At 42.2% G+C, this 16,427-nt stretch overlaps 1 protein-coding gene across 5 annotated transcripts in view; it reads right to left on the minus strand.

Annotated features, from left to right (window-relative positions):
- Window positions 1–16,427, minus strand: part of LOC132399123 (septin-9-like) — a 434,472-nt gene that overhangs the window by 243,586 nt on the left and 174,459 nt on the right. Inside the window, exon 1 of one of the 5 annotated variants that reach the window (XM_059979125.1) lies at window positions 8,719–8,889. The exons of the other annotated variants lie outside the window; for them this stretch is intronic. The gene's annotated coding sequence lies outside the window, so the exon portion shown is untranslated. Of the gene's footprint in view, window positions 1–8,718; window positions 8,890–16,427 lie in introns of those variants that run through there. 5 annotated transcript variants of the gene reach the window in all.

The following is a 16,427-nucleotide window of genomic DNA, read 5'->3' on the forward strand; positions in this document are numbered from 1 at the left end:
GCCCAGAATTCAGTAACTGTTGGATAGAAATCAGAAATAAAAATCAACTCTTTCCAAATCATCATCTACTGCATCTCAACAAAAAATGATGAATATGCACTGTCGCTAATTCAAACCGTGCCCAATAACCTGAGAACAACATGGGCTTTATCTAGGCCTACAATCTGTGGCCACCTTATTAGCAACACATGTACTCTTGCTTGTTAATGCAAATATCTAATCAGCCAATCATGTGGCAGCACCTCAACACACGAAAGCATGCAGACGTGGTCAAGAGGTTCAGTTGTGTTTCCAGATCAAACATCAGAGTGGGGAAATAATGTGATCTAAGTGACTTTGGCCATGTAATGATGGTTGGTGGGGTGGCTTGAGGTTCTCAGAAACTGCTGGTATCAGATTTTCACACTCAATAGTCTCTAGAGTTTACAGAGAATGATGCGAAAAAGCAAAAAAAAACATCCAGTGAGCAGCAATTCTTTGGGCAAAAGTGCCTTGTTAATGAGGGAGATCAGAAGAGAATGGCAGAACGGTTCAGCTGACAGGAAGACAACAGTAACTCAAATAACCACACATTACAACAGTGGTGTGCAGAAGAGCATCTCTGAACACACAACACATCAAACTTTGAAGTGGAAGGGCTAAAGCAGCAGAAGACCATGAGCGTTCATGAGCATGAGATACCTAATAATACAGCCACCATGTATATTTATGGACTGTATTTGCACACTGTTTCATTCCCGTTGAGACAAGGAGAGAAATATGATGCAGGAAGATCATCAAGAATAAACTTTCTCTTCCTGCACCTCATGGTCTATCATAAATCCTCCCCCACCTTGCCCTCCCACAGCTTATTTTTCAGGCCTTGAATGGTTTAATCAAAAGCAATGCCGTTTCTAAATATTCCAAAATTAGCAATTTTTAGGAAGCAACAGTCAGCTGCTATGGTTAAAAGTCATTTAAAGCCTCTGGCCAAATAAAACAGCAACATGTTCCTAGATTGGTGAATCAGGCATGTTAACATCCTTTCTTCATCACTTCGCACTGCATCCCTTGGCAACATTGAGCTCTGAGAAATCACAGGGCAGGTCACTTCTCAACCTTTAGCTTCCTGCCTGGCGTTATACAGCTGTGCTGACATTCTTTTCCACCACTGGCCCATGTACGTACCAGGGTCGTGGAAAATACTCAAGGAAACTTGCCAAACTTTGCTCCTCTTCTAATGTAAAACCAGAATATTTTCTGCTTTTTTAAAAAAATTTTGTATTTCCAGCATCTGCAGCTTTCTTTGTGGTTACAGTATTTCTCTTATCTTGGATGGAATGAGCGAAAAAAAAACTAATGCGGATGCCCGTTTAGAGGGAACCAATCCCACAAGGCCAGTGGAACCCACAAAAAAGCCCCAGACACTTCACAGCACAACTTCCTTTTAATAATGTGTTTCCTCATAAAACCAGCTTCATCACAGTTTGATTCAAGTCGAAAATAAACTTCAGCCAAAATTACGGAAGTATATAAATTGTAAAACTGCAGATGTTATTCTTAGTTATGGCAATTTTATCTGTGACTCTTGCATACGTTTCATTTTTTGCTTTTTCATCATGAATTGGTGGGCTATAAAGTGAAATGTAAAACTTAGTTTTAGCTCTTGAATGTACAAAGGTACAAAAGACCCTTTGCTTCCAATTGGTATGCTCAAATTAAACTGTCGATTCCATCTGTACAGTGGTACTACAAAGTTTGTGAACCCTGTAGAATTTTCTTAATTTCTGCATAAGTATGACCTAAAATGTGATCAGGTCTTCATGTAAGTCCTAAAACTAGATAAAGAAAACCTAATTTAATAAACACAAAAACCATTATACTTGTTCAGTTATTTTTTGAGAAAAATTACCCAATATTGAATGTATTTGTTTTAGTCTAAATCTAACTGTTTCTCCATTCACAAGAAGGACTATATGGGTACTTATTAACAACAACTGTTCCTGTCTCTTAAAACATAGACCATTTAGTCAAGAACTCCAGTACCATATCACTGCCAAGATGCCTAAAAGTTAATAATTTTTGGTCCATTCCAATCTATTTAATTTTAAAATCGTTGACAAAACTTTGGCAAGAAATCGCATTTCTCTTAGGCAGTGATGTACTTCCTTAATCAAAGATGTAGGTTCAAATAAAGGGAACAAATTGCTGACCAAACAGAAAATTTTTCTATTGGAAATTTAGAAATTAGTGAACTTAGTACAATATAATCACAGGAAATGGTGGAAACACTCAGCAGGCCAGGTAGCAACTTGGAAAGAGAAAAGAGAGGTAACGTTTCAAGTTGAAGCGACTGGGAAAATTCTGACAGAGTCTTGGACCTGAAATGGTGATTCTGTTTCCTCTTCCACGGATGCTGGCCGACCCACTGAAAATTTCTAGCTTTTTTTTTAATTTCAGATTTCCAGATACGCAATTTTATTTTGTTCCTGAATTTTGGACTAGCAGGTAGGGTTAGCACAATGCTGTTGGACAGCCAGCAACCCAGCCTCAATTTCTGCCACTGCCTGTAAGGAGTTTACACGTTCTCCTTGTGACTGCGTGGGCTTCTCCCGGGCACTCTGGTTCCCTCCCATTTTCCAAGATGTACAGACGGGTTAGTAGGTTAATTGGTCACATGGGTGTAAGTGGACAGTGTGGGTAACTTCACTCTGGACTGATTCTACAGCCTACAGATTCACTTTCATGGACTTTCTTACTACTCATCTTCTCAGCGTTAATTGCCCGCTTGCACAATTTGTCTTTGGTACATTGGTTATTTGTCAGTCCGGTTATGTGGAGTTCTCTTTATAAATTCTATTGTATTTCATTACGTTCCTGTGAATCACTGTTAGAAAATTAATCTCAAGGTATAATATAATAACATATTCGCACTGTGATAATAATTTTATTTTGACTTAGTCTTTTGACTTTGAGAAGGAATGCTTGGAGGACACGAAGTGGAATTGACATAGGAAGGAAGGTTCTTGATGGCCTCCTTGAGCTCTGACTTTTCATACACTTATGGTATAAGCAAATGCACCAATTGTATGCATGAGGGACGCCCCAATCAGCACACTATTCAATCTCTTTATTGCTATCATAATTAAATATTGACAATGGGTCATTTCCCTGGCATGTAATGATATTTCAGAACTGCCCAGTATTGCAGTAGACAAGGCCTTCAACCCCCACCCCACACACAAGACAGACACACACACACGCATGCAGCATCCATGAAAAAGAATAAACAGTCAACATTTCGGGCTGAGGCCCTTCATCAGGACTGACTAGAAAATGATAGGTGAGGAGGGTAGGTGGGTGGGCGGTTGAGGGGCGATGAAGAGAGAGGCTGGGATGTGATAATTGGGAGAAGTAAGGGCTGAAGAAGCAATCTGATAGGATAGGACAGTAGACCATGGGGGAAAGGGAATGAGGAGTGGAACCAGAGGGAGTTAATGGGCGAGTGAGGAATTCTTGTGCTTCAGCATTCGAGTCAGAAATTTAAATTTCCATTCTGCTCCCACTGTTTAAAAATAAATTTACAAGCTAGCATTGCAATGTATAAAGCACTCATTACATTTTTATTGGATAGCAGCTGATTTCCATTCAGTCCCATGAAATGTGAATAGAATAAGTTGAGAAACATGTGCCAATTATCCAGAAACTCTTTGAGCAGGACAAAAATACCATCTTTGCAAAGTACCAAGCACTCAGGCATTGTTTTCTGAGGAGTGCTAACAGTGTGTGAACCATTCTCAACCTCTTTAGAGAGGCCAGTAATGAAAGCAGACAGATTAACCCAGTTACAATGCTCTGTGGGGGGGATGGGAGGAAAGTCAAGAATTAAAGGACAAATATACAGAAAGGTGCCAGAAGAGGGTCAGTAACATCATGAAGGATCCCATCCACCCTGCTCGTGGACTGTTTGTCCCACTCCCATCAGGGAGGAGGTTATGTAGCATCTATGTCAGGACCACCAGACTCAAAAACGGTTACTTTCCCCAAGCAGTAAGACTGATCAACATCTCCACCCATTAACCCACCGCACCACTCCTCCAATCACCATTACTTTATCATTCCCTGTCAGTCACATTGTGTACAGACACTCCTGTGCCTACTGTCACTTTGTGAACATACAATCAATGCATAAGTCATTAAGCATTTATATTTATTATGAGTTTTTATTGCCTTCTTTATCTTATTGCGGTTTTTTTTGTGCTGCATCAGAATCTGCAGTAACAATGATTTCATTCTCCTTTACCTTTGTGTACTGGAAATTACATTAAACAATCTTGAATCTTGAAAAGGTGAGAGTCAAAGTAACTAATATTTATATTAGTGGTAATATGGAGCGTTAGTGGTAGAAGGTAAAGGCCTTGAGGACAGCTCAGCCCCACAATATAGCACATGAGGCAAGACACAAAGTGCTAGAGGAACTCAGCAGACGTTGCAAAGAGATGGTCAAAGCTGCAGGCCAAGACCACTCATTGGCATTTTGCGTGTTGCTCCAGATTTTCAGCAATCTCTCTTGTGTTTCGGTGTCGGTGCAGCACGTGGAGTTGATTCTGTAATCGGGAACCACCTTGATGATGAGGAACCCTGGCAGCGGTTTGGCACCAAGGCCTTGGAGTGACAGTGCAATACGGGAAGAAGCACAGGCATAGATTGAGTGGAGAGGCAAAGATTTTTTTTCCCCCAAGGATGGAAATGGTTAATAGCAGGGTGTGGGGGGAGGGGCATAATTTAAGGTGATTGCAGAAAAATACAGGATAGATGACGAGGTAGGTTTTTTTTACACAGAGTGTGAGTGCTGAGTTCGGGGATGGTGGTGAAGGCAAATACACTAGGGGCATTTAAAAAACTCTTAGATAGGCACATGGATGATAGAGAAATGTAGGGTTACATAAGGGGGGAGGTTTACATTCATCTTAGAGTAGGTCAAAACATCAGGGGCTGAAGAGCTGTGCTGCAATGTTCTAATTTCTATGTCCTATAGGTAATCAGCCCACCAATTGACACCAGCTCTCAGAACAATACCATTCCTCAGCTAATTTTTCCAGTAATCTATTCTCCCATTTCCATAAACTCATGAACAGTGTCAACTAACGAATGCTCATAGAGCAAAGAGCCTCAGAGATACAAGGGATTCTGCAGGTGCTGGAAACACACACAAATGCTGGAGGAACTCAGCAGGTCAGGAAGCATTTATGGAGAAGAGTTAAACAGTCAGCTGATGGAGGGTCTTGGCTTGAAACGTCAGCTGTTTATTTATTTCCATGGATGCTGCTCGACCTGCTGAGTTCCTCCAGTGATTTTCGTGTCACGCTTCAAAGACTTGTGTACAGGGATCTCAGCTGAGGTTCATGTGTAGACTATTACATTATACTGCCAGATTCAGGTAGTAGAACATTAAAATTATGAAGTTTAATTTGGTGTATGTTGCTCTGCATTTCCAGCATTTGCGTGTCGGTCTGTGGCCTGCTCTTCTGCCACAATGAGACCGCTCTCAGGTTGGAGGAGCAACACCACACGTTCCATCAGGGCAGCCTCTGACCTGATGGCATGTACATCGATTTCCCAATCTTCCGGTAATTTCTCCCTCACCCCCTTTCTTTTTCCATTCCCCATTCCAGCTCCCATCTTATCCCTTCTTTTCTCCTTACTGCCCATCACCTCCTTTCCTTTCTCCCTTTTGTCCACTGCCTTCTATCAAATTTCTTCTTCTTCTTCAGACCTTTATATATCTCCCACCATTCACCTTTCAGCTTCTTACTGTGTCAGCCATGGCTATAAGCAGCACTGGGGCCCCACAGGGGACTGTATTGCATCCCTTCCTGTTTACTCTGTATACCTCAGACTTTAGATACAACACTGAGTCATCTGCAGAAATTCTATAATGACTCACCAATAGTTGGGTGTATAAAGGGAAGATGGGTGGATGAATACAGGGCACTGGTGGAGGACTTTGTCAAACAGTGCAAGCTGAATCATCTGCAGTTCAACATTAGTAAGACAAAGGAGATGGTGATGGACTTTAGGAAGACGAAGCCTGCACTGCTACTTGTTACTGTTGATGGTGAGGACGTGGATGTGGTGAGGATCTACAAGCACCTGGGGGTGCACCTGGATGACACACTTGAGTACAGCACCAACAGAGAGGCTGTGTACACGAAGGGCCAGAATTGCCTCTACTTCCTGAGGAGACGGAGGTCCTTTGGAGTATGCAGGCCTCTCCTTCACATGCTAACCAGTATAATCTTCAATGTGGTGGTGTGCTTGGGCAATAGCATCAACATGGGTGATGCCAACAGGCTCAATAAAATGATTAGAAAGGCTGGCTCTGTTATAAGATTCAAACTGGTCACACTATGGTAGAACAAAGGACTCTACGGAAAATCCTGGCAATTCCGGACAATGTTTCTCACCTTTTGCATGCCACCTTGGCTGAACAGAGGAGCACTTTTAGTAAAAGACCAAGACAACTGCACTGCTCCAAAGAGCGCTATATGAGGTCATTCTTACCCTTGGCCATTAGGCTCTATAATGAGTCAAACTGGGAAGTGATGACCCCGTCCTGTTAGACTGCTTGAGGTAACTTATTTTTTAATCTTTTCTACTTCTCTTCTAACATTTATAAGTGTGCACTTGTATCGCTACTGCCACACTGTAATTTCCTTTGGGATCAATAAAGTATCTACTTAACTTCAGGTGATAGGTGAGACCCTTACCTGGTCTCAGCTATCACCTGAATCTTGTACTCCTCTGCCTTTCCCCACTCCCCAACCCCCATCTTATTCTGACCCTTCCTTTTCAGTCCTGAAGAGTCTTGGCCCAAAATGTCTCTCTGTAGACGTTTCCTGAACTGCTGAGTCCCTCCAGCATTTTAACGTGTGTTCATTTGAAGGGCCTGGTCCCATCTGTACTGTTCTCTATGCATTCTCATGTGAATGTAACGACTCCCAATGGTAACTTTTCCATAAAATGTCAACGACCCAACACATTGATGTAATCACCAATATAATGTTACTTGGGTTTCAGTACCTAAGTTACAGAGAAAGGTTGAACAAGTTAGGTCTTCATTCATTGGAGTGTAGAAGGTTGAGGGGGGACTTGATAGAGGTATTTAAAATTATGAGGGGGATAGACAGAGTTGACATGGATAGGCTTTTTCCATTCAGAGTAGGGGAGATTCAAACAAGAGGACACAAGTTGAGAGTTAAGGGGCAAGAGTTTAGTGGTGACACAAGGGGGAAGTTCTTTACTCAGAGAGCGGTAGCTATGTGGAACGAGCTTCCAGTAGAAGTGGTAGAGGCAGGTTTGATTTTGTCATTTAAAAAAAATTGTATAGGTATATGGACGGGAAAGGAATGGAGGGTTATGGGCTGAGTGCAGGTAGGTGGGACTAGGAGAGAGTAACCTTTCGGCAGGGACTAGAAAGGCCGAGATAGCCTGTTTCCGTGCTGTAATTGTTATATGGTTATATGATCACACCAGGCTAATACTTCACTTGGAGTTTGAGGAGATTTGGTCCCTCATCAAGAACTCTAGCAAATTTCTGCCTCTATACAGTGGAGAGCATTCTGAACGGGCATATCACTGGGTTAAACGATGCTGCAGAGGGCTGTAAACTCCATCACGGGCATATGCCTCCACACTATCAAGGACTAGTGTCTCCAGAAGGCGGCACCCAACATTAGAGACCGTCCCCATCTGGAATATGCCCTGTTCTCACCTCTGCAATTGGGTAGCAAGTACAAGACACCCAAGACCCACACTCAAATTTTAGAAACAACTTCTTTCCCTCCATCATCAGATTTCAGAATGGTTCATGAATCCCATAAACACCACCTCACTACTTCTCTTCTATGCTATTTATCTATCTATTATAATTTTTACTTTTTTTTACATATTGCTGCCATAAAACAAATTCCACAACATGTGTTAACGATAATAAACCTGATTATGACATTGTGCTCACCATTCTGGGTAATATCTCTCTCTCTCTCTCTACAAATAGAATGAAAATGCTGCAGATGGCAGATATCTGAAATAAAGTGATAGGTCACCAGCCCGAAATTATTAATTGTTTCTCCCTCCACAGAAGCCTGAACATTTGCTGCTGTGGGAGCTTGTTGTGCAAGCTGTGAGCCAAAACGAGCCATTCGGCCCATCGAATCCTCTCCATGTCGGTATCGAGCGAATATACACAACAATATTCATATTCACATCCAATTTACACAACCGTGAGTATAATACGTTATAACATAATTGAACTCGTAAGTATTTAAGGACGGCTGTAAAGTACAATACTGATATTACTTCTTCCCTTCTCTTGTTACAGCCGAGTTCAAACTAACAGATCACTACAGAAAGTCTGCAGTGGAGTGCTATTTTCTAAAGATCTGTATCAAATTTCAGTGCACAGTCATTAATGTCATGCAGGCGACAAAGTAAAATCAGCCCAGCCTGCAACCAACTGTGCCACGCTCTGGCCAAAATATCTGCGCAATCAATGAAATTCAGCTTCGACCCACAAACATCAATTGCATCCGAAACTCCGCATCCAGCGTGTGCACTTTTGCCTTAAAATCCTGTTCGTTCAGTCGCACGCAAGATATCAACGGAGACGGTACAGGCCTGGTGACCATTCTTCGTTAATACACGCCGTTAACTAGCCCGGTATGGGCAAGAGCTTACCTGCTTTGCGATCTGAGCGTTCCCCTCCCTGGTAGATTTTGCGGGAGGTGCACCTAGTTACTCGCAGAAATAAACCCGAGCGTCTCCAAGAGAGAGTGAGTGAGTGCGAGAGAGAGAGAGCAAATGAGCAAATGCAGGAAAGCCGCAACAGGAAGCAACTGACTACTACCCTATTTGCACTCCAGAGGAAGTAGGAGAGCGTGTGGGGACTCTCGACAATAGCAAGCAGCCCTATGTCAAAGCCTCATTGAATGAGAATCCCATTCAAGAGGGCAGGCAGCATGTGGGAGGATCTGTTGGTCTGATTCAACGCAAGTAGACGCACGTTTAAAAATAATGCTCAGATCAGTGCCGGCGAAATCTCTTCCTTTTAGATCGAAGGGAAAGGGGGGCATATCATCAAATCTGTGGGAATTTAAATAGGTTTAAGAACGATGGCGCTTTCTACTCCATCTTAATCAAGCGATCGCCATGGAGAGCAGGGGAGACCCTCGCTGTCTGAATGGAGAAGCCTGTTTAGCTGTTCTTATTGTTCCATCTTTGTCTCTACAGTGTAAGAACCCTTAAGAGGCTAAGGCTCCCCACACATTTTCCTTCATGTGCAAATCCGGACATGTTCCCACTAAACCTCCTCTTCTCCCCCCTCCTCCCAGCTCCCCAGCCCCACAATACTGGATGGGAGGTGGTGAAATCTCTGGAAACCTCACATCTTGTTTTCATATAACGTCCAACATTTCCTGTTCATGATTAACGAGCGATGTCCAGGAACAAATTTCCTCCGGGGTGAATATCCGTCTTGTGAAGGGAATGGGGTCAAGTTTTATTCCTTGTAAGTGTTGGAGGATTTTTTCCCCCAAAAAGATATAGGAGCAGAATGAGGCCATTCGGCCCTTTAAGTTTGCTCCGCCATTCAATCATGGATTATGAGGAGGGTAATTGCAAGCAGGTTTTTTTCCATTGAGGTTGGGTGAGACTAGAACTAGAGGTCATGGATTAAGGGTGAAAGTAGGTCAATTTTAATATTTAAGAGAAATTTAGATGGGCACATGGATGGGAGGGGTATGGAGGGCTATGGTCTGGGGGCAGGTCATTAGGACTTTAGACAGATTAACAGTTCAGCATGGGCAGAAGTGCCTGTCTCTATGGGTGTTCTATGATGTATTATCCCTTTCAACCCCATTCTCCAGCCTTCTCCCCAAAACCTCTGACATGGTTACTAATCAAGAACGCATCAACCTCCTCTTTAAATATACCCAATGACTTAGCCTCCACAGCCATGTGGCAGTGAATTCCAAAGATTCACCACCCAGCAATGAGTGATGTCTGCAGTGAAAGCAGATGCTTAAGGAGAGAGATTATTTCAAGTATCTCTGAAATCATTTTACCCGCTGCACTATTAAAGTGCATGAAGTACTTTGAAGTAACACGTACAGAATGCTCTGCAGGTCAGGCAGCATCTAAGGAAAGGAGCTGAGTTGTGTTTCGGGCTGAGGTCCTTCATCAGGGCTCATAAAGGGTCTCAGTTTGAAAGGTCAGCCCCAAAGAAGCTGCCTGACATGCTGAGTTCCTCCAGCGTTTTGTGTGTGTTACTATGGGGTTTCCAGCATCTGCAGGATGTCTTCTGTTAATCAAGGACTCTAAAGAGCAAGTTTATCCCGGGTGGAATTGGGAGGACTGGTTTCGATTAGAGCAGGAGGACTGTACTGAGGATGCGCAGACATTTCCTCTGTTTTTCTCCCCAATTAAACCTCTTTACGGATCAAGTTGCAATCCAGGTAAATGCCAAACACTGAGTCAAAAGCTTAATTGGTTTTGAATTCCTCATCAAGAAGTTGGGCACCACAATCAAGGCAGCCCAAGAGGCCACTGTATGAAGTAACTGCTGTGAGACTTTAATACCCTAATGTGAACATGAAATATCCAAAGGAGGTATTCTAAATAAGTGCTGTGAACTTCTGTCCAGTAAACCAGTGAATATTTATCCCTCATTCAAACGTTATTAAAACCAGGTTATCTGTTCATTATCACAGTGATCTTGCTGTGCCTGTCAAGTTTCCTATATTGCAACAATCATTTCCAATGTGTTTCATTGGCTGGGGAGCTCATTGGGATGTTCCGATACAAAGAGGAAAGATGTTGTTTTAACAAATATTATAACAAGACACAGGTTCCTCTGGTACCCAATGTACAATGCAACTTATTGTCACAATGTAGCCTTGCTTCATTGTCAGCACAAGTCATTGTCTTCACATAATGGAAGGCCATTTAAAAAAAACAGAGTCAGAAACAATTTATGTCCACCCTGTAATCTGTTTGCATTGCTGAGCTGCTCGAGACTCAAATAAAAAGTTAGTTTCAGAAACTTTAAATGCAAGAGGTGAAAATTGTAATTCAGCCTGATCATAGAATAAGGAAAAGTGCGGCATAGGAACAGATCCCTTAGCCCATAATGCCTGTGCCAAGCATGATGCTAAATTAAACTAAACCTATCTGCCTGCACAAGATCCATTGCCTTCCATTCCCTGCATGTTTGTGCGCCAGTCTAAATATCTCTTAAGTATAATCAAAAGAGCACTAATAGTTATTACAAACATTAAAGCATATTTGGGTAATTTTCACCCTATTCGTGGATTCTGAAAATCTAAACAAACAAGCTTTTCAACGTTTTAAGAATAGCTTCTTCCCTTCCGCCATCAGATTTTTGAACAGAAAATAAACCAACCCATGAATACCTCACGATTTTTCCTCTCTTTTTGCACTACCTATTATTGTAATTTATAGTTTTATTATGTATTGCATTATACCGCTGCCAGAAAACAATGCATTTCATGACATATGTATGTTGGTGATATTACACTTGATTCAGACTCTGATTCAGTCAGCATCTGTGGAGAAGGAAACAACTCAAAGAGTTAAGTTTACTGTTTTACAGAAGCTACCTGACCTACAGAGTATTTTTCAAATGTTCTATGGAGGGTAATAGATGGTTGAGGCATTGTGTTGATACGTCAGAAAAATACATGAAGTAGCAACTGCAAGTATTGAAAAAAATGCAATTTTGACCTATAATGTTGTAGTATGATAGTAAAAAGACTCAAGCTTTGTTGTCTCTGGGAAAACCAGTCTCCTTTGCTATATCAAGGAAGAGCTGCCATTTGGCCATTCAATATGCTCATGGCTGATCTTCCCCACACCTTCTCTCCTCTTTGTCAGTTCCCCATCACCCTTAATCTCCCAATCTTTCAAAACCTGGTCTATCTCTTCTTCAAATACTTATGGTGATCCGGTCTCTACAACAATCTAGGTAAGAAAATTCTGGAGTTTCACCACTGCGAAAAAAATTCCAACTTTAAAAGACCACCCCTTTATCTTATACTTCCATTCCCCCATCAAAGATGAGTTCCAGGTAAAAAAGTGCTCTTGGTGAAATAGGACGACACAAATTCACTGGCCTGACATACAGAAAATTTGCACTGTACTCAAAGACCAAGGTATCTGTGCTGACAAGAGGCTATCATTTATAAGGAATCAAAACGAGAAGCACATCCATTCCTCATTTTAGGTGGAGAAACTTAGATGGTGACGAGAAGGTGCAGAGGAATGAGGTAGATCAGCTAATTGAGTGGTGTCGCAACAACAACCTTGCACTCAACGTCAGTAAGAAGAAGGAATAAGTTGTGGACTTCAGGAAGGGGAATCAAAGGGAACACACACCAGTCCTTATTGAGGGGTCAGCCATGGAAAGGGTGAGTAGTTTTAAGTTAAGTGTCAACATCTCCAAGGACATATCCTGGGCCTAATATATTGATGTAATTATGAAGAGTATGTGTCAGTGGTTACATTTCATTAGGAGATTTGATATTTCACTTAAGACACTTGCAGAGCAATCTAACTGGTTGCATCATGGTCTGGCATAGAGGGGCCATTGCACAGGATCATAGGGGTTTGTAAACTCAGCCGGTTCACTCATGGGCACCAGCCTCCCTACCTACGAATACATCTTCAAAAAGTGATGCCTCAAAAAAGAGGCATGCTTGATTAAGAACCCCTACCACCCAGGACATGTCCTCTTCTCATTGCTACCATCAAAGAGGAAATACAGGAGATTGAAGACAAATACTCAACGTTTAAGGAACAACTTCTTACTCTGTAGCATCAGATCGCTGATCGGTCCATGAACCCATGAGCATTATCTCACTCTTTTTGCACTCGTTATTTATATTTTATATTTATAGTAATTTTAATTATAATTGATACTACTTTTTAATGTACTGCACAATACTGCTGCCACAGAAGGACACAATTCACAATATATGTCTGTCATAATAAAATTGAATCTGATTCCAAACTGGGTTTTCCATCTCATCTCCAGTGCAAGAAGGAACCTAGAGAAGCTGTCCCATATGCATGTCAAAACAACTCAATAATAACTCAAGGGCACAATTAGAAGAAATAAGCTCATGTATTCCTTTCATGAGGCTGTTTGAGTTACAGTTTTGCAATCAAAGCCTTGTGGTTTCCATTATCTGGTCCTTTTCTGCAGATCCCACTTTGTTCAACCTATCCCTGCCCTTCAGGGCTTTCCTTCCCTCTCCTTCAGAGCAATCTCAACTCCAGCTCCACCCTTCTGCTCTGCTTTCTGGAAATGGGCAGACTCAAGATCCTGCTTCAGCCTTTATTTGCCTGACTTGGCAAATTCAGTATGCCAGGCCCCATGCCCAGTAAAAATATATATTCTTCTGTGTGGACGGCTAGTCCATTGTTTCCTTGCTACATAAAGCAACAACTATCTGCAACGTCCCCTTTGATCTCTCCCAGCAATGAGGACTAACACAGCTCCAAAATGAACAAATTGAAAACAGAGGTTTTAGATTCTGTAACAGCATGCATCAATGCGTAAAATAAAATATCTTTCCATTAAACAGTGATGCCATCTACTGAACAGAGTAATGATTTCACTCTTTATTCAACAGCTCACTTTACAAGATAGTTTTGGAGATATGCTCCGAGCAGAATATGTGCAAAGCAAAAATAGGGAAGCTGTTCAGATTCATTTGAGATACATAATTATGACTTGCTAATCTTCCTTACTTTTTAAAAAAATATTCAGCTATGCTTTTTACTGAAATAGAGGTTTAACAATAAATTTGTCTGGAATTGAACTGTTATGCTAAGAGATGTACTATTCATGAAAACTGAATTAATGGCATTGCTGAGATTTTAAAATTAGACTGTTTGTTTATTTATTCCATAGAAACATAGAAATACCTACAGCACAATACAGGCCCTTTGGCCCACAAAGATGCCAAACACATTCCTACATTAGAAATTACCTGTGGTTACCCACAGCCCTCTATTTTTCTAAGCTCCAAGTACCTATCCAAAAGTCTCTTAAAAGACCCTATCGTATCTGCCTCCACCACCGTAGCTGGCAGCCCATTCCACGCACTAACCACCCTCTGAGTAAAAAACTTATCCCTGACATCTCCTCCGTACCTCCTCCCCAACACCTTAAACCTGTGTACTCTTGTGGCAACCATTTCAGCCCTGGGAAAAAGCCTCTGACTATCCACACGATCAATGCCTCTCATCACTTATACACCTCTATCAGGACACCTCTCATCCTCCGTTGCTCCAAGGAGAAAAGACCGAGTTCACTCAACCTATTCTCATAAGGCATGCTCCCCAGTCCAGGCAACATCCTTCTAAATCTCCCCTGCACCCTTTCTATGGTTTCCACATCCTTCCTGTAGTGAGGCGGCCAGAACTGAGCACAGTACTCCAAGTGGGGTCTGATCAGGGCCCTATATAGCTGCAACATTACCTCTTGGTTCCTAAATTCAATTCCATGATTAATGAAGGCAATACACCATAAGCCTTCTGAACCACAGAGTCATCCTGCACAGCTGCTTTGAGCTTCACTTAGAGATCCAGCGCAGTAACAGGCTCTTCCATCCCAACGAGCCCGCACCCCTCAGTTACCCCCTTGTGACTAACTAATCTGCTAAGCAGTACGGCTTTGAAATCTGGGAGGAAACCAGAGCACACGGACATGGGGAGAGTGTACAAACTCCTCACAGCAACACAGAGACAAAATGTTGAAGGAACTCAGAAGTCCAGGCACCATCTATGGAAAAGAGTAAACAGTCGATATTTCAGGCCAAGATCCTTCTCCAGGCCTTTCTCATGTTTGTGAAACTCCTGGCAGACTATGGCGGAATTGAGCCCCAGTCGCTGGCATGGTGAAAGTGTTACATTGACCACTGCATCACCGAGCCACCCAATTTATCCATGTAGTATGAACATTATAAACAATGACATCATTTATTCACAATTCTCATTTGCCTTGGAACTGATAGAGCTCTTTTGTTCAGATTTCATCTACTTAATACAACAGTGTAATTTAAATCCTTTTCCAAGATCATTAGACTTGGATGGCAAACTATTTTGCTGCCTTATTTGATTCACACAAGACGAGAAGTTTATAATTGTGTGTAGTGGGTGCACATCTGAAAGGTGGTTGCCGATTTTGTTCTTGATCTTGGGCTATGGCCCTCATTTTAATCCTCAGCAGTGGCAAAGGAGATGAGTGTGGGGGAAAGAAACCGAGATTGGGAAGCGCAGCGCACAAAATGCCGGATGAATCAAGTAGGTCGGGCAGCGTCTATGGAGGGGAATAAACAGTTGAAGTTCCAGGATGAGATCCTTCATCGGGATTGGAAAGGGAGGGAGAGGGCCAGAATAAGAAGGTGAGCGGAAGGAATACAAGCTGGTGATGTTTGAATGATGATTGAATGCTCACTGATGTAGAGGAGGCCACATCAGGAGCACTGGACACTGCAGATTCGCAGGTGGGGTGTAGGACTTTTTGGGGCCTTGATTGGAGGTGAGGGAGGAGTTATATGGGCCGGCGTAGCCAGTTGAGGGGGAAAGGTGGGATAAAGTAATATACTGAGAGGTGATAGGTGGAAAAGGTAAAGAGGAAGACCGTATTTTGGCAAAGATACTGCATGGCATGCTGAGCTCCTCCAGCACTTTGTGTGTATTGCTCTGGATTTCCAGCATCTGCAGAATCTCTTCTGTTTAAAATTGGAAAGAGGGCAAGCAAGGAGCCCAGTTCTAAGTAATAGAAGGGCAGTACAGGAAGTAGAGTGCCAAAGTAAGGGAGTGCCAATGTGGAATGAACTTCCAGTAGAAGTGGTAGAGGCAGGTTCGGTATTGTCATTTAAAGTAAAATTGGACAGGTATATGGACAGGAAAGGAATGGAGGGTTATGGGCTGAGTGCAGGCCAGTGGGACTAGGTGAGTGTAAGTGTCGGCACGGACTAGAAGGGCCGAACTGACCTGTTTCCGAGCTGTAATTGTTATATGGTTATATAGGTTTGTGATTGGTTGAGGTGGATGGGGGGAAAGCAGGAGAACCGTGAGAGAGGTAAAAAAAAGGTTAGTAACTACTCTGGGGGAGGAGGGGTGTAGTGTTCAGGTGTGTTTATAAATTCACCCAAATAATAGATCACAAGATAGAATGTCCCCATTTTTCACAAAATTACACAAACAAGCATGAACATTTAATTTTGCTTAGTGATCACTGGTAATAAATAATTGCTAAACTGTTAAATTTATACCAGAATTGGAGAATACTTCTAAAAAGCAAAAAGGTATAAAGTTACATCCCCTGTGATGGGGAGAGGCTCCTTCTATTCTTAACA

Source organism: Hypanus sabinus, chromosome 9 (genome assembly GCF_030144855.1).
Source record: "Hypanus sabinus isolate sHypSab1 chromosome 9, sHypSab1.hap1, whole genome shotgun sequence".
NCBI lineage: Eukaryota > Metazoa > Chordata > Chondrichthyes > Myliobatiformes > Dasyatidae > Hypanus > Hypanus sabinus.